The 18,881-nt window shown below is 42.8% G+C and overlaps 1 pseudogene; it reads left to right on the top strand.

Moving 5' to 3' along the window:
• The first annotated feature begins 12,978 nt into the window (after nucleotides 1-12,978).
• Nucleotides 12,979-13,972, top strand: LOC114704953 (annotated as a pseudogene).
• The last annotated feature ends 4,909 nt before the right edge of the window (nucleotides 13,973-18,881 follow it).

The following is an 18,881-nucleotide window of genomic DNA, read 5'->3' as shown; positions in this document are numbered from 1 at the left end:
TCTAGGTAGCCAGCAAGTAAGATTTGTGATCTTCAATTGCTAACTAAGGTAAAAATTATCCTTCTCAGGGCTCTGATGACATTTGATGATCAGACTTTGTCAGTTCAACAGAGGCAACCAAGGCTTCAGCTACTTTCTCAGTTCTCTATGTAAAATCCACAGGCCTCGCTCTCTTAGAGCTAATACTAGGTCTAGACACAGTTCACCTTGCTACCAGACTCAAAAGAGAGGTGTGACTGCTCTCACTGGTCAGCCATCTGTATCTCCCGGTGAATTAGATGAAAAGAAGGTGCTTTAACATTTCCTTATGTGAAGATAGGAAAGCTGACTCTCTTCTGCTCATTTACTTATCCTTCTCAGATCTGAAGATGTTTGGTGGCCAGAGTACTAATAGATTTGCCAGTGAACAGCTCTCCACCTCCCACATTAGAGAGGGTATGGAAGCCTCCCAGCTTTTTGCTATGACACCAAGATATAAATCTTTTCCAGCTGTTTTATAGACACAGGCAGGTTCCTTCACAGGTCCATCCCTCTTGCCAGACTCATGCTAAGGCCAAACTCACAGGGGCCCTCCAAATACATCAGCCCCTGTACCAGCTCTGAGGACACTAACTGGTTGAACACTGACAAGTTGACTTTACCCACATGTCCAATCACAATGAGGCTCCCCATCTTTTAATCCTTATTGACACTTTACAGGATGGATGCACTCCTAACCTCCAGGGAAACAGAAGATGTGATGGCTCAGGTACTCCTGAAGAACACACCATCCCTCAATTTGACATGCCATCTCCCCAAGCTCCTGGGACTTCACTACTGGTACCACCTCTCCAGGCTCAAGCAGACACCTACCCAGCAACTGAAAGCTGGTTTTCCAAGATGTTCCAATGCACAACTGTCTCTTCTGTACAACCGGGGAACTTCTCTTTTCCATTCTTTTTGGCAGTTATCACTCTTCCCATGGCTAGCCCCTCTCACAGGGCTGATGATAACAATCTATTTTTTCTCCTAGCAACCTGCCTTCTCAGCTCCCTCAAAGAACAGATGCCTGAGGTCTCCAGAATGACAGCTAGCTGAATGCTTCTTCACTCACACCTTTTGATGTGTGTGACCCCAACTTCCAACTTCCCCTCCCCACTTTGTCCCAAATCAACAGGAAGTCGTCTTGAGATTTTGGGGACTCTCATTCTTGCCCCACTTGCCATCCATAGCTCACCCTTTTCACAACGATCAAAAGGGAGGAATGGTAGCATTAAGACCTGCCCCTTGGGACCTGGCCACTATGCAGGCACTACCTTGGCCTGCTCAGGGTCCTGACAACGTCATGTGCTCATTGGTCTCTCTGTGAATGCTTGAAGTCCCCTCATAAAAGGTGGGGCCCTGCCCACCTTCTCTCTCTTCTCTCTTTTCTGCTCAGGCCCCACCCACTCTCTTTCCCTCTCTCTTTCCATGAAGCAGCTCTGTGCTCTATTTTCCTCTCCCCTCTCCCTTCCCCCTTTCACCACTAATAAAACTCTCCACCTGTGCAGTCTGCATGGCATGTCTCTGTCTCTTATCCACTATGGGGTAGCTTGGCTCCAAGCCACCAAGGTCTCTCTCCCACTGTTTTATATAAGTTGCCCTTAATCAAGATGGCAGTGAAGCCATAGGACATTTTTCTTCTGCAACCCTGGTAAAGATGACTGCCAATCATGTGACTGCCAAAGGCAGCAGGCCACATGCTGCTTATAAACCAAAATAGAATCATGTCCTGTGGTTCCTTTAAGATGAACTATGCTCAGACTTTAACCATCAACTCTGTGTTAAGGTGGGGTGGGGATGAGGGGCTCCCTAGAGCCAGAGTTAAGAGCTGAGCTCCAAAATTTGGGGTGGAATGGCCTTTATTATCTTGCTGGGGGGCTTCTAATGTTAATCCTGAGATTCACACGAGAAAACCTAGTTGCACAATCAAATTTGAAGCAACCTTTAATTAAATTAAATACTGACCAAGATGGACTTTGGTCAGGACCACTGTCTGGGATTTCCAGTGAATGGCTCCAACCACTCGTTGTAGAGCCTTTTAAGGACAAAAACCATCCAGCTACCATATTTTCCCATGTGACTTTGATATTTTCCAAGAACTACAACTCTCAGCATTCCAGGAATTTACCTGGTCTTTGGATAGGTGGGGCTAACAGGTTAATTTTGGGTCTTACAGTATGTGGCAAGAGCCCAATTACATTCTTTTTCATGAGGATATCCATGTGTCTCATCCACGTTTTTAGAAAATGTTATCAAATGATCTTTATGTCTTTAACTGAAATTTTCAGCCAATACAGTTTAGTGTTTGGGTCTGGAGTGACAATCCTAGTCCATTAAATTCTATGTCAATCCCAGATGGGTGTCATTCTTTTCTTGTTTTCGGTGGCTTTGTGGATGGTTTCAAAAATGGGAAATATGAGTTCTTGCATTTTGTTCTTCTTTTACAAAATTGTTTGAACTTGTCTGAGAAGTCACCATGGCCACGACAACTCTTATAGAGGAACGCATGTGATTGGCGGCTTGCTTACAGCTTCAGAGGTTTAGTCAATCATCATGGCAGGGGTATGACAACACTTATGGAAATCGAGCAGTAGCTGAAAGCTACATCCTGATTCTCAGGCAGAGAGACATTGGACTTGGCATGGGATTTTGAAATCTCAAAGCCCACCTCCAGTGACACACTTCCTCCAACAAGGTCATGCCTCCTAATCCTTCTAATCCTTCCAAAGAGTTCTACTCCCTATTGACTAAGAATTCAAATATAAGAGCCTGTGAGACCATCCTTATTAAACCACCACTGGCCTCTTCCTAGTCCTTTGCACTTCCCACTGAACTTGAGGATCCATTTGGCAATTTCAAAAGAAGAACTATGCTAGGAATATGATAGAGGCTTGTTGTTGCTGAATGGCTACCCACTACAGCTTGTTGAATCTGTGTATCTGTTTAATATGTACTGACATCTTATTAATATGTTCTTCTGAAACATGAACCACATGTCTTCAAATAAGCATGTGAACTCAGTGCATATATATATACACATATATATAATCTATTAATATATATCTTATATATTTTTATCAATTTAATGGATATTTTTAATGGATAAAATGCTTTGTTGTTTCCTTTTATTATTCTGTTTTTTCACTGATGCTCATAATTACCTGGACACCCAGTGTGCTGTGTCTAATCTGTCATTATCAAATGTCAAAGTGCAAACAGATATCTCTAGAAGTTGATGAAGGCACAAGTAGGTTACATGAGGAAATGGCCAAGGTGGTCTACTCTGGCTACTCCCTTTTCACAGCCTGAGCCTGTGGTCCCCATAGGCAGTTCCCTAGGGTGGGTTGAGGAGGAATAGCAAACTCGGGCTGATTATACATGGTTCTGTGTGACATGCTGTCAAACCTGAAAGTGGACAGTGGATCAGTGTGTTCTGTTTCAGGACGTGCCTGAAGACAGTGGTTGGGAAAAACCCTTCCAGAGAATAAAACACTGTCCACACATTTATTGTTCCTTTGGTTTAGAAGGAGAAATGTCTTCCAGCTAACATTCTATTTTGATGAGTGCATTGTGGCCCATGGTTACATGGTCATATACATCCATGGAATAGAATTGTAAAATTGGATAGAATGAGTGTGAAAAGATTTGTGGGTAGCCCTCTTGGAAATGGGAAAGAATGTGAAGATAATTCTGTCTCATGTGAATTCTCATGAAAGGTGTCCTCAAGAGGACAAGATATGAAGAATTAAGTGGATGGGATGACATTCTCTGAGGATACCTGTCAACCCTTTCCCTGGCCATCCTCTCACTGATTGTCATGGTCACCTTCATTTTCTTCTCCAGATACAAAACCACAAAACCATGTGAACGATCCATTTTACCAAATGAGGCAATTCTCACATGGTCCATTAATGAGGCATTGTCAGCTGGGGGCCAATTAAGGAGTCCCTGGATGTAAGAGCTGTAGATTGGCTGGATTTTCCTATCTCCAAGCTCTCCATCTTCTCCTTTAGGCCTGTAAGTCCTTCTGGTGTAGAATGAAATTTCTAGAGTTAAAATTTTCCTTCATGCTGACATATGGGGTGTTCCCATGACCACTATGGAGTAGTTCCAGTTCTGAACAGCAGGAGTATTTTTGTTAGAGCCCAGGTACACCCATTAGCTTGAACTCACACAATCAAGTATGTGATAGACATGGCAGATTGAGCCTCACCCCAGAGGCAAGTGGCCAGGCCCTGGAGTTGGTTCTGCCATTCACTAGTTGGATGACCTTTACCAGATCACTAAGATTTTCTGGGTCATTGTACATTATCTGTGCAATAGGCATGCAGGACCATGCTTGGCAATCTCTTGTAGCTGCAGTCATTAAAAAAACAGGGTATGCAGTCCCTTGTGTCAACCATGAGGCTTGGATATGTCTGCCTACCTTTTTATGTCCTCACTCAAAAAAATATAATATTCCCCCAACTCCCTTGTACTTTTAATCTCCTGCGTCTTTTTCTTTTGACAGATCCCAAAGATGCCTTCTGTGGGACTTTGGGCTTTTTCACTTTTTCCAAGATTTTTCCCTATCATGTGACTATTATCTGCCATGTTGCCGACATCTATGACTAACTCAAATTGTGTGTGTGTGTGTGTGTGTGTGTGTGTGTGTGTGTGTGTGTGTGTGTGTGTCTCCTCTTGACTGCCCTCCCATGAATCTATAATAAAATCTCTATGACTAACAGAGTCAGGGTGGCTGTGTTATTCTGTATGTGACACAGAGTGGGTTCTGTCTGCTCTTCTCTGAACTTGTCTCCTTGTCTATCCTGGTGGAGAAGAACCTCTGCCTGGACTCCATTGCCTCTGCAGAGCTGATGAGGACCAAGAGCAGGAGTGGGAAGAGTTGGGGTCAGAGCTGTGGGACAAGGCTGAGTAACAGCACTGCAGGGGTCAGGGCTGTGTCAAGTGCTTCTGATTGGTGCTGATGGCCAATACTAAGGTGCAAGTCCACCCATCATGGAAGTGTCATGGTGGCAACACAGGCCTCTGAACAGCGGTTGAGATCACATGTCATTGCTCATTGTTTCCAGCAGCAAAGGCGCCACAGTGAACAACTGCTGGAGCACAGGGCACAGGACAATGAGGTGCTCACCAGGCTGTGCAGAGTTCAGAGTGTGCTGCTTCACTGTTATTAGTGCCGTGACTCAAACTCTAGCCTCGAGCATTCTATTTACTTGGGTGCTATACAGCTGAGCCACATTCCTAGACACTCTGCCTTTGTTTCCTGTACAATTTAATTAGTTGTCACTTTATAATGAACTGTTACTGTTGCCTGTGTTTAAGGAGCAGCTTACAGACTCCAACCCCTTATCATCAATCACTCTCTGCAGGAAGACTTTATAGTCTCATCTTCTCCTTTGAATCATTTGGAAACAAAGACATAGACAGAAGGAAGGGGATGAAGATTCGAGATCATGGAACACTGGCCAGAACTTGTGTCAGGGTGCTGACATCATCACATTTATCCTCTAGCCAGCCTAGAAGGGAAGAGTGACTATTCCAATTCTACAGAAGAGGCAACTGAGGCAGAAAAACAGCAAGCTCAAGAGAGCATGCTCCAGAGCTTGATATTTGGACCCAAAGTCTAATATGTATCTAAGAGACATGAGCCCCTCAGAGAGTTTTCTCACTCTACTGTCATGGGATGTCACTGCTGACTTCCATGTTGGTATGTAATGCTTGACTCTTTTTGTTTGTTTTTTTATGTGTATCAACATTTTGCCTATACATATAGATCTATGCACAACACATGCATGCCTTGTCCCTGGGGAGGCCATCAGAGGTCACCAGATCCTCTAGAACTGGAGATAGAGATGGGTTGTGAGCTGCCATGGTAGGTGCTGGGAACCAAACTGGGTCTTCCTCAAGAGCAGCAAACCCGCTTTTCCTCACAGCCACCTCCCAGGCCCCATTGTTGTTGACTCTTCCTTAGCTCCAGAGTGTCCGGGTAATGGTTGCAACTCTTTCTCTGTCCTGCCAGCCAGTTCCCACGTCACGGCTCGGAGGCTCTTTATTAATGATGAAAGCTTGGCCAATATCTAGGCTTAGGCTTGTTTCTACCTAGCTCTTTTACTTTAAATTAACCCATGTCTTTTCACCTACATGCTGCCGAGTCCTGGCTGTTACCTCCCCTCCCGCATGTTTTGCTTGTTCTCCACCTCTTGGCATCTCCATCCTTCTTCCTAGTGCCCTCTCTGCCCTGAAAATCCTATCTAGATATGGCCATTCAGCTTTTCATTATCTCAGTCTGAGTGACACATCTTCACAGTGTACAAAAAGATTACTCCACAAGACCTAATGTGTTCAGGTGTTACACTGTAGTGAAGAGAGGACTGTGAACTACCCCAAAGTAGTTGAGGAAGGAAGAGGAGTGTGACTCAAACGTGGTCTCATGAGTGTCAGGGCTCAGAGTTTGGGCTGTAAAGGAGGAATCAGAATGAGAACTCAAGTCTCTGACCTGTGTCTCAGGTGACCAGGTCTGTCCTCCTCTTCTCTGAGATGCTCTTATTCTCCAATTAGTCTAGAGAAGGGAATAGGTCACCCCTCCTCCTCCTGTGGGTTATTTACTCCTGCTCTGCCCCCAAGGGTCTCACTGAAGTGCTCTTGTTGACAGAATCCAGGGATCATCATAGCATCCCTACTGGGAACAGAAATGGTCTTTTCCCAGCTCTCCTGGGGAGGCTCAGAGAGGAGGCAGGGCCATAAAACCTCAGCCTTTGTTCCCAATGGGAAGATGTGAAGATGTCTGAGCTTGCCTTTGTTAAGTTGGATTTTATAGATGCCATCTTCAGGAGTCATGGCTGGCCTACTTGCAGAATAAACAGGATATTCAGTCCCTCAAACTCTACAGCACCTTGGAATTTTTCTGGAGATTGAGCTGCCTAGAATCCCAACTCCCTGGACTCAATTGCTTTATGGGACTTCCTCATAATAGCCACTCAGTGACACATTCCCTTTATTTACAGGTAGGAAGATGGTCACTGGTGCTTGGCTTGTGGGTGAGGTTCATGCAAAAGGGTCTAGAGATAATAATTAGTCAAGTCCTCCATCTCAGGTCCTCTGTGTTTCATCTCAAACTCCACAGACCTCTTCCCTCATCCCCTGCTCGTTTTTCTTTTCCTCTCAACTCCTTTTTCCTTTCTCTATTTATAAATTTAATAAATATTTATGGAGAGTTTGTTTCTTTCTAACATGTTTAAAAATAAAGGATATGGGGTCCTGAGCTGAAAAGTCTCAAGTGAAGCAAAAATCCATATCCCTGAGAGAGCAGTTAATGTCTTTGAAGGAGTCTTCCCACCCCACGGAGACACAGCTTGATGCACTTTCTGGGCAGAGCAATCATGGTTTTGTTTTTTATTTTTTCTTATGGGGGGTGTAAGTCTGTTGTAGCCTAGTTTGGCCTTAAACTCACTATATAGTTGAGTATTTCCTTGGACTCCTCTTCCTCAACCTTCCAGATGCTGGCTTCCTAGGTTGGAACTCCCATGTGTAGCCTTTTCTGGCTTGGAACTCAATCCTGATGTCTTTGTTTGTGTTGTTGGGCTTACAGAGTTGCACAAGCAGGCCTGGTGGGACACTGTAAGCAAAGTCAGAGACCATTGGGCTGGGAGAAATGACAGGCTGTGGTGACTAAATGGTGTGCCAATGCCATAGAAATCACCCCTAAATCCTTTCTCCTTGGATCCCTCTACTTTCAGTACATCCCAGGGTCTCCCACATTCAGACAGGAGGAGAAATGTCATCAGGAGAGCTGGTCTGTGGCTAGTCATCCAGCTCTCTCCTAGGAGGGCTCTGGCCTGTGCTGAGTCTCAATAAGCTCAACTAGATGGACAATGTGTAGACTTTGCCTTCCTCTCCTCCCCGCTTCAGAGCCTGTGTGCCAGAAGCAGAGAAGGTGACTGAGAGCCCGGTTCTGAGGACACACCTCTCAACCCACTTCTCCCATGCTGAGCTTTCAATCTGAAACAAACCTCCCTCTCCAGGCCTTAGGTGTTCACCTGTAACACACAGGTAAGAATACTTCCTTCAGTGAACTGTAGTGCTGTTAAACTAAAGTTAGTGCAACAATAGCTTGAATGTACAATTGGGCCAATATTACTTCTTTTTTATTATTGCAAAGGTTAGAAAGTCTCCCATACAGCCATATTCCTTCAGAGATAATTCTTCTTTAGTTGTGTGGGGTTTCAGTTAACAAGAGAGAAACAAAGGGTTTGCCCAAGTGTTTTTGGTATCAAAATTGATATCAGACCCTCCTAGGATTCTTCCAATTGCAGCCAGTCAGTGAACAAAAAATGCAGGGTGTATCCTACGAGTGTTAGGGAGGGAGGTTGTAGCACAACAGGGAAGGCTTCCTGGTCTATCTGAGTCCTGCTGTGGCCACCACTGGGAACCACAGTGAGCATGGTGGTCCCCCTCCATGATGAGAAGCTAGGGATTTCCTAATATGAGAGAGGCAGAGGCATGCAGAATACTGGGAGTAAGCATGGGAATTTTGTTCATAGAGAGAGGAGATGGAAGAGACATCTGTGTGCTGAAGCTTAGACTCCACAGAGCAGGAGGTTTAGGAATGGCCTGTGAACCGGCCTCAAATGACAGGGTTTGGGAGCTCTTAGAAGGCTTTCAGCAGGGACCAGTAGGAACAATATGAAGACTTTGAAAAAACCACTACAGGGCTCACATGAAGAACATGTTGGGGAAGACAAATGCCCAGCACTGAAAAAGGGAAGTGGACACAAAGTCCTGCCCCTAAACAAGAACTTATTTCCAATTGATCTCTATCAAGAAAGGGAAAAACAGTTTTCTTCAATAGAGTGTCACTGTACATATCAGGTACATTCTATGGCTGGCCACATGCTTGGGAGCAATTGGCCAACAGGAGACTTTCTCCATGGATTTGGTTTTGGTTTGGTATTTTTTTGTTTGTTTGATTTCTTTCTCTTAGGTTTGTTGTTGTTGTTGTTTCTGTGGCTTGTTTTGCTTTGTTTTGTCTTGAAAGAAAGTGTGGGAGGGAAAAGAGCATGAGATTGAGTGGAGAGGGTCTGGGAGAAGTTGGGGAAAGGAGAGACATGCTCAAGTTATATTATATGAAAATAATTTTTTAAAATTAAAGAAAAGACTGTATTGAGGAGAAAAACAGAGGCAAAGGGTAGGTGGAGATGCTGATGCAGAACTGCTGGCAGAGATGATGGGCTCCTGACCTGGGCTAAAAGGAAGGACAGAGGTCAGGGTCATGAGCAGTAGACTAGTCAGGAGAGGGGATGGGGACAGGGAAAGAGAAGACTGAGGATGTCTAGAAGTCTCTTTCATATTTCTACTGCCATGAAAAACAATTCCCACCTTAACCGTTGTCTTGCTGGTTAGCGTATGAGTGGTACCCTAGTTTGGACTTTTGTGAATAGTGGTTAGAAATTTCATCTACATGTCTTTCCCTGAGCATGTGTTTCTATGTGCCTTTGTGTTTTAAACATTGTTTCAGAACTATAGCTAACATATGTATTGCTGAGCAATGCATTAAGTGTGTTCAATGTTAGGGGACACAGCCAGGCACACACTAAGGGGATCATTTTAATTTACTCTCGCATCAGATCCAGTTACTCTCGTCAACACTAGATATCTGTTACTGTAGCCATGCTGGTAGGTGTGTGGGGATGTGAGATGGGGAACAGGCAGGTGGGCATTGGCACTGTGGTGTTCTCCTGTAATTTCCAGATGAGTAATGGTGCTGAGGACCTGAGCCTCATCAGTGCTCACTAGACAGCTGCCTTGTGAAATGCCCTTTAAATATTGTTCGCTGTTCCATTGGAGCACCTGTTGTTATGTTTGTGCTTTTCTAATCCTTTGTATAAATTTTTTGAGTACTCACTTTGTTTATGCTAGATTATTATTTTTCCCTCCAAGGAAAGTCATCTTTTTTTTTTAAAGATTTATTTATTTATTATGTATACAGAAGAGGGTGCAGATCTCATTACAGATGGTTGTGAGCCACCATGTGGGTGCTGGGAATTGAACTCAGGAACTCTGGAATAGCATTCAGTGCTCTTAACCTCTGAGCCATCTCTCCAGCCCATGGAAAGTCATCTTTTAAAGAAGTCTTACCTTTGTTTCCCTTAAAATGATAAATATATTTATCAATTTGATTTCAAAGCTTTAGATTAAACTCAAGTCCTAAGTACACCCAGAATTGATCATCTGTGTGCAGAGGGAGGTAGGAGTAAACAGGGAAGAAATGATTTTGCTGCTCCCTTTTCCACATAGTTCATCAGCCTTCCCTGGAAGACTCCAGTGTCTCTAGTGCATTGCACACATGAACCTCTGTCATTACTGTTAGTTATTTGGCGGCACTCTTACCCTGCGAGGAAATGTCATGAAACATGACAGAATTCAACCAAGAGTTTTATTAAGATAGGAAAGAGAGACAGACGTGACAGGCCTGTGAAAAGACATGTGAATAAAGATGGAGTTGGAAACATGGCACCTGCTTATAAAGGCTAGCCGTACCTGTGCACACATGCACATAGATCACATGGTTCCGCTGTGTGCTTTAAGCAATCACTCAAAGTCATGGGGTCCTGGTCACGAGAAATGTTTTGACCTGGAAATGGCTAGGCGGAAGTCACTAGGTCCACCAGGCATGCGCAAACATGACCAACCATGGGGGCTGTTGTGAATCCCTATCATCCCAGACTCTTGTTTTTTTTTTTTTTAAAGAAAAAAATGGCAGATGAGTGGGTATGGGCTGTCGTTTCTCTCAAACACTGCTTCCGGCTGAATGATGGGCGCTGGTTGGTTCTTGGGGAAAAGGGGAAGGTGGTTTCTGAAGTCCTGGAATGAAGTTCTGCCGGCCCTTTATTCTGCAGCTGTCCATCCTTTGTGGTGTGGCTGCGAGCCTCTTGTCTGGCAAGATACTGGTGACAGAGAAAAAGCTTAGAGAAAAAAGAATCATTATTACTTTTTTTTGGAGTTGACATTTATCTGAGGTAGATCTGGCCTTAGTACTCTGCTTAATTTTTACCCGAGACAAGCCTTATTAGAGGTAGTTTATTTAAGAGACCTGTTCCCTTCATTAGTTTAGCATTTAGGAAACGCATGTGATCAGTTGCTGAGTATTGAACAATGATAGACTGTTATATTACATTTTTTCTTACCGCCTGGATATCTCTGATGGTCCTTTTGCCCCCAGCTCTGTGTGGCCCTAATTGGGAAAGGAAGGGGTGATACCTTATTCCTCTGGAATTGGTGATAAGGCAGTGGTTCCTGAGGTCCTCTGGAGCTTGAGAGTACAAGGCCCTGTTTGTTTTACTGTATATGAAGAGAGATTTTCCTGGGATGGAGGTGAGAGAAAAGGTTTTAGATGAGAAAGGTGGACCCAGTGAAGAAAGCGCTTGAGTTTAGCAGCTGTAGGAGTCACAAGAATTACCTTGAAGGGTCCCTGCCACTTTAGGGGAAGGGATGAAGGGTGCTGGCCTGGGTGAAGGGTGCTGGCCTGGAGGAAAGAGGAACCTGGTCCCCAATGTGGACTGGAGGTGGACAATTATTGTCACATGGCTGAGGTAATGAACAGTCTGTAAAGCTCCATAGCATAGACCTTAGGTGACATAAAAGGGGAGTTAACAGACTATCTGGAACAGTTGGAGGGTCGGATAAAAGACCTGGCATTAGAACTGGCCTTCCATAAATTAGTTCAAATGGAGAAATTGAAAGAGGCTTTTTAGGAAGAGCCCAGAACCTGAGAAGAGACAGAGGCAATAATCTTACCCAGTCAAGGTGAAGTTCCTGTGACATCTTAGTAAGAATGGTTTTTAAAGACAGGTTGGTAGGGTCCACCTTTCCTGAGGATTGAGGATGGTATGGGATATGAAAATGCCAAGGAATGTTAAGAGACTTAGCTAGTGTCTGAGAAATCTGAGAGGTGAACTCCGGGCCATTGTCAGACTGAAGGGAAGCAGGAACCCCTAACCGAGGAATAATTTCTTGGAGAAGGAGATCTGCAAAACATGCCAACCATGGGGGCTGTTGTAAATCCCTATCAATTACTCATGGGACTGTATGTGTGAGGGCCTGTGTCTGAATGACATGTGTTCTGTCTTCATCTAATTCTTACTCTCTCTCTTTCTCTCTCTTTTTTTTTTTTTTGAAAGAAGTTTTCTCCGTGTAGCTTTGCACCTTTGGTAGATCTCGCTCTATAGACCAAGCTGGCCTCAAACTCACGAAGATCTGCCTGCCTATGCCTCCCGAGTGCTGGGATTAAAGGCGTGCCCCACTACAGCCTGGCCTAATGTTTACTGTATTTTGCATGTGTTTGTGGTGTGTGTGTGTGTGTGTGTGTGTGTGTGTTCAGAGACTGACTGGGGATCCTTCCTCAATTGCTCTCACCTTATTCATTGAGACGGTTGGCCCCAGAGCTTCTCATTTCAGTTGGTGTAGCTAGGAGCCTCTTACTATGAGGGTCTCTTCCTCCCTTCCCTGGGATGGAATGAGAATGTGAGACTGCATGCAACCTGTCATGTGTTACATGGTGTTTCCAGGAGTTCTGTGAGAGGCTTTAGATATTCATCATAGTCCTGAGACATGGGTGTCATCAACCTCATTTGATAGATGAAGAGACTGGAATTCAGTATCTTGAGAAGTGCACATGGAAACTGAACAGTGTGCTCAGAACCCACGCCCAACCTTTCTTTTTTTATTTAAAAAGTATTATTTTTATTTTATTTTATGTGTATAAGTTTTTGCCTACATACCTGTTTGTGCACCATGTCTATCTCTTGCCTGTAGAGATGAGAAGAAAGTGTCAGATCCCCTGGAACCAGAGGCACAGGCAGCTCTGAACTAGCTGGTTCCCTGGAACAACAGTCAGTGCTTCTAACGTTGGAACCATCTCACCAGCCTGTATCTTCCCTTTCTGCATTTATAGATGTCATGTGTCAGATGATACACAGATGAATGTGATTCTCTTACAGGCCCCACCATGTGGATGATTCCAGGGCAGAACCAAAGCTGGGTTTCAGAGTTTATCCTGCTTGGCTTCTCCAGTGACCCCACAACCAACAGTATCCTCTTCATTGTGTTCCTTCTCATCTACCTGAGCTCAGTCCTGGGCAATGGGCTCATCATCATGCTGATCTGCCTGGACACACAGCTGCACACTCCCATGTACTTCTTCCTCTGTATACTTGCCCTGTTGGATATGTGCTATGTCACCACCACCATGCCTCAGATGTTGGTGCATCTTCTTGCTCACTCTCAGACCATATCCTTTGTTGGCTGCTGGCTGCAGATGTATGTGTTTGGTTCTCTGGCTGCTACTGAAAGCACCTTGTTTGTTGTCATGGCTTATGACAGATATGTGGCCATTTGCTACCCACTGCGTTATACTGTAATCCTCAATTGGGGACTGTGCATTAGGTTGGCAGCTGGGTCTTGTGCCTGTGGTTTTCTCTCTGTTTTGTTACATACTTTCTTCACCATGAGTCTGCCATATTGTGGGCCCAAAAAGGTCAACCACTACTTCTGTGAGGGCCCTGCAGTACGTAGCCTGGCTTGTATGGATACCCATATCATTGAGATGGTGGACCAGCTCTTGAGTGTTTTTATGGGTATTATTCCAATTTCCCTCATTGTGGCCTCCTATGTTCATATTGCCATGGCAATTATGAAGATCAAGTCCACCCAGGGCCGTTGCAAGGCTTTCTCTACCTGTGCCTCCCACCTGACTGTGGTCACACTCTTCTATGTTCCAGCCACTTACATCTACATTAGACCCAACTCGAGCTACTCCCCTGAGCGAGACAAGCAGGTCTCACTCTTTTACAATGCCTTCACAGCTTTGCTCAACCCCATGGTCTACAGTCTGAGAAACAAAGACATCAAGAGGGCATTTCTCAAGGTTATGGGGCATGTTAGGGTAGATTAGTTAACCACAATCCAGGGGAAGTTGGAGTGATTATCCCTTTTTGGTCAAGGGACAGCATCTTTATTTAATTAGCTGTCCAATGCATTTGACCAACATAGCACTTGATAACTAGGTAAATCCACTGTGAAACCAAGGTGGCTATCTTGATTGACAGGCTACACTAAGGTACAATTCCAAACACCTCAGTAATCTTACTCGATCATTGCTGCAAAGACCCAGTTTTTGCTCTATCTTAGCTGTAGGTTGGGAATGACCTTCTGACCTCTCACATCCATCCTGAAGTAAAAATCTTATTTCCAACATGATCACCCTAGAACAGAAGGAGAGGAACAGTGGACAAACTCACAATGACTCAGCTCCCAAGAGTGACCTGCTTCTCTGTCCACATATTCTTTTGGCCAAAGCAAGTAGTATGGTCCAGCCAGACAGCAGCAGGCGGAAAGTTTTTTGTCTAGACAGAAGTAATTCAAGTTCTGTGGCCGTGGTCTGATATGTTGGCTGCTCTACTTAGAAGGCAGCAAGTAGTATTCATTATGTAGCCTGGAATATTTTTAGAAAATAACAGCATACCTATAAACCAATATAAAACATGCTAACTGTGGATAGCATGAGAGTAGAGACAACAGAAGGCTGAGACCTATATGCTAACACAGTGTGTGTTTTCATGACAGAAGTGAGTTGATAGATTGTGGAACAGCAGTAATATAACTCAGAGAACAAACTTACACATGAATTCAGTGTGTTCTATGGGGAAACATGATGACCTCATCTGTCAAAAGACCACTCTAGAATGAAGAAAGCTGGGTTCTTCTCAGAGCCTTCCCAACTTTTCTCCTCACAGGCAGAAGCCAAGGGCATGTCCAACTGTTGACTATGACTGCTGGCTCCTTTCTACCCTTTCCTGGTGGTGGGTATGGATTACCTCTCATCTTCAGAGTAGCTCTTACCTGATCAATCAGCAGATTCCTCTCTCATTTAGTGCCTGAATTATTCTTTCCCAAGGGGGTCTCAGGCCCTCCAGTTTTATTCTAGGGTCACATTTTTTTTTATAGTTTATCCTCAATACTATTGTTTATATATATGTATATATACATACATACATATATATTTTTTTTGAGAATTCTCCCATTTCCTAGACTATCCAGGAACTTTTCACATTCCTGAAGACAGCCTTTAACTTTCAATCTTTCTTTATTCTCCTCTGCAGTGCTGTGTATATAGGATGGGACACCATACAGAGGAGAATATTTGCTTCTTTGATGATGTCCTTTGTGTTATAAAAGTTTTTACTTTGATATAATACAATTCATATACTTTTTTAAAAAAATAAAGATGGATTTTACTTAGGTAGCCCAATCTCTTCTGGAACTCACTGCAGACCAGGCTGGCATCAAATGCAGAGATCCTCCAATCTCTGACCTAGTAGTGCTAGAATTAATGGCATACTTCACATCACCTGACCAAGCACTTTTGTCTCTTGTCATTTTGCAATAGACCTAAAAAATTTTCTCTTGATCCAATATCATGGAAATTTACTACCATGGTGTTTTTTTAAGTTACTTTTAGATTTTGATCCTTTCTGAATGAATTATTTTGTATGATATGTGGGAAGGGCCCATTTACATTAGTTTTTTATGTGGATATCTATATATGTAGTCAGACTTCCTCTTCAGACTCTCTTGGACCACCAGCCCTCAAACAATGACATGGAGCCTTATTATTGATTATGAAAGTTTGGCCTTTAGCTTAGGTTTGTTCCTAACTAGCTCTTATAGCTTAAATTAATTGATTCTATTATGTAAACTCTGCTATGTGAGTTTTTTACCTCTCTTGCATTTGGTATGTCAGACTTGCTCAGCATCTTGCTGGCATCAACCTCATGAGCCTAGATTCATCCCAAGTTCCTCTCTTTCCCCAGAAGTTCTGCCAATTCTTTCCTGACACACTACTGTACAATCAGCTCTTTATTAAGCCAATCAGAAGGCACCTTTTACATGAGGCGATCAAATATCCCACATTTCCCCCTATTTGTCTAAATGAAAAGGAAAGGTTTAACTCTAACACAATAAAACTTTATACAATAAGAACAATTGTTAAATGAAATTACATTTACAATGTCTAGTCCATTAGTATTTGGCAAATTCAGAGATATTATCCTATCTAGATGAGTCCAAAGTTTTATACCTAAACTACTTTCTATCACAACCTGAATTACATAAAAATATCTTTTTAGACCTTAAGCCATTTTCTTAGAAATACAACATGAGCTTTTAAGTCTCTCAACCTCATAAACTTTGCATCTCTTTTGCAAGTTTCTTTTCTGAATATAGTAACAAAGGAAACATAGGTATAACTACCTAGTAATAAAAAGGTGTAACTATCTAGTTTTCAACCCTCATCAGAGACCCAAGGGAGATAAAATTTTATCTGATAATCAGAAAATGAAGAGCAAACAGTATCTAAAACTATAGAAATGACATGGACAACTGGCTGTCTGGACAGACACCCAAGTTTCCTCTGCAACCTTGGGGCATCCATTTTTGGCCTATAGGCCTAGACTATCTGACAAACTTTTTTGTGAAGCAGGAAGTTTTGAAGGACTATCCTACCTTGTCTTGGCAAAGTTTGTCAGTCACGTTCTTTTGTGTCCTGCTTGTCCAATTTGGACAGCATACTCTGAGCAGTTGAGGCAAGGAAAGTTTCTTGCTGAGTGGCTAGATTTGCCACAATGAAAGCAAAGTTCATATGGAGGTTCTTCAAGGCCCATTATTCTTTTTGAAGTAAATTGGTGCTGCCAGGAGCAGACATATCTCATTGTTAGAAAAAGTCTTATGCTATGAAAACATCTGAAATTCCAAATTAAGTAGGTCTTTGAAGTGTTTGAGGACCACCTACCTATCTAAAATATATCTCTGTTTGATCCTGAAAACATACCTAACATGACTCCAAGTTTGATTGTTATAGATGACTAACCACTAACCTATATTTAATTAGTATCTTAAATAGTTTGCAATAACTTTCAAGGACTAGAACTATACATTACATTTTTTAATGAGCTGCATAGGTTCAATACCTTAAACAATGGTATATACATACAGTATGTTAAAACAAAATAACCTGAAATTTGTTTCAATATACAAAAATCTCTTGAACAAGAGTAGAAACATATATGCAGTATGCTCTAACTTTAAATTTACATCAATGTACAAAAATCCATACCAATGTAAAATATCTGTGATTAATAGTTGCTTTCTAGTTTAAAAGTAGATTCAGTAATCCACCTTTTTATTCTACCATTCCTATGTCCCCCTATCTTATCTTTTCACAAGGAGATTCCTAAATCTAATTTTGGTTTTTTAGTTTTTATCCTAACCATGACCAACAATAACTTGCAACCAACTCCCCTAAACAATGATTAACATCCACAACCCATGAAATGACAAAAACTGTAGTTGGCTGTTTTTGTTCTTTTCTTATGGCTCTTTATTCTTTGGTCTCATAGGGCCCTCTACCCAGCTTTCAAATAAATTCACAGAGTCTTGTTATTACTTATAAATGCCCGGCCTTAGCTTGGCTTATTTCTAGCCAACTTTTCTTAACTTAAATTATCCCATCTACCTTTTGCCTCTGGGCTTTTTCCTTTTCTTACTTCTGTATATCTTACTTTCACTCTTACTCCATGGCTGGCTGTGTGGCTGGGTGGGTGGCCCACTAGCTTCCTCTCCTCCTTTTCTCTCTCCTTCTTCTTATTCTCCCAGATTTCTCCTTCTATTTATCCTCTCTGTCTGCCAGTCCCATCTATTTCTCTCTCCTGCCTCGCTATTGGCTATTCAGCTCTTTATTAGACCATCAGGTGTTTTAGACAGGCACAGTAACACAGTTTCACAGAGTTAAACAAATGCAACATAAACAAAAGTAACAACTTTTTTTGCAGGCTGCAAGAATATATCATAGAGATCCAGCTGTGTATTAAAGCTGAACTTTGACTGGATAAGGGTCTGTCAAAAGGCAAAGCCATTTATTATAAATATTTGGTGTTACCCAGCCTTTAATATTTCAGCTGTCTTCTGTTATGAAATCCTTGTGTGCCCAGACCTATTGGTAAACAGTTCAGCTCCCCAGATCTGCTGAACCTACTAAGTTACTAACTGCCCTGCTGAGCTTAGGAGACAAGCTGTCAGGAGACAAACCCTGTGCTAATGAAGCTCAGACCATTCCCTCCCTTGAGGAGGCCTAGTGGTTCTCTAGAGCACTTTGACTAAAAATAAAAGAGGTTTTTACATATCAAGGTGAGAGGTAAAACAACATTCCTGAAGAGGCAGGGAACAAGGTGCCCAGGAAAAGAAAGGGCAGGTATTTTCTGTAGACAGAGAGAGAACAGCATGGGGAGAGGGAAGAGAGGATGACAGAGGTTCCATAGAGGGTAAATAGATCTAGAGTAGAGTTTTCTGAGTGCCAGGAGTAGAACATAGCAGAGATGGAGAAAGAGGATACAGAGGACGAAGATGAGGTTGAAAGCATAGGAGTTAGTCGTTAGCTGGACTATGGGCTAGGGAACTAGAAAGAACTCTAGTTATGGAGAAAAGATTTCATTCCAGAGAAATAAAGTAGATGGATATAGAGCTTGTAATGTCTAGAGTTATTCCTGCCTCGAATGCCTGGTGGAACTATAGCTGAATTGATGTAATTTTGTCTTAGAGGAATAAAGTTAACAGACATAAGAATATAGTGTATGTAGATTGTTTTCCCTGATATCCCACCCTGGACATAGCAAAGCCCCCTTGGAACCTAGGTAACCAATAAACCTTAAAATAATATTTGTAGTAGGTAGTCATTCCTGCTTTGATCTGGAAATTCCAACCCCCATTGAGGCTTCAGAAACTGTCACTCCTACAAGGCAGGGTCAAGG

Source organism: Peromyscus leucopus, chromosome 2, assembly GCF_004664715.2.
Source record: "Peromyscus leucopus breed LL Stock chromosome 2, UCI_PerLeu_2.1, whole genome shotgun sequence".
NCBI lineage: Eukaryota > Metazoa > Chordata > Mammalia > Rodentia > Cricetidae > Peromyscus > Peromyscus leucopus.
Note: the sequence above shows the minus strand (reverse complement) of the source record. Positions and strands in the feature narration are given on the sequence as shown.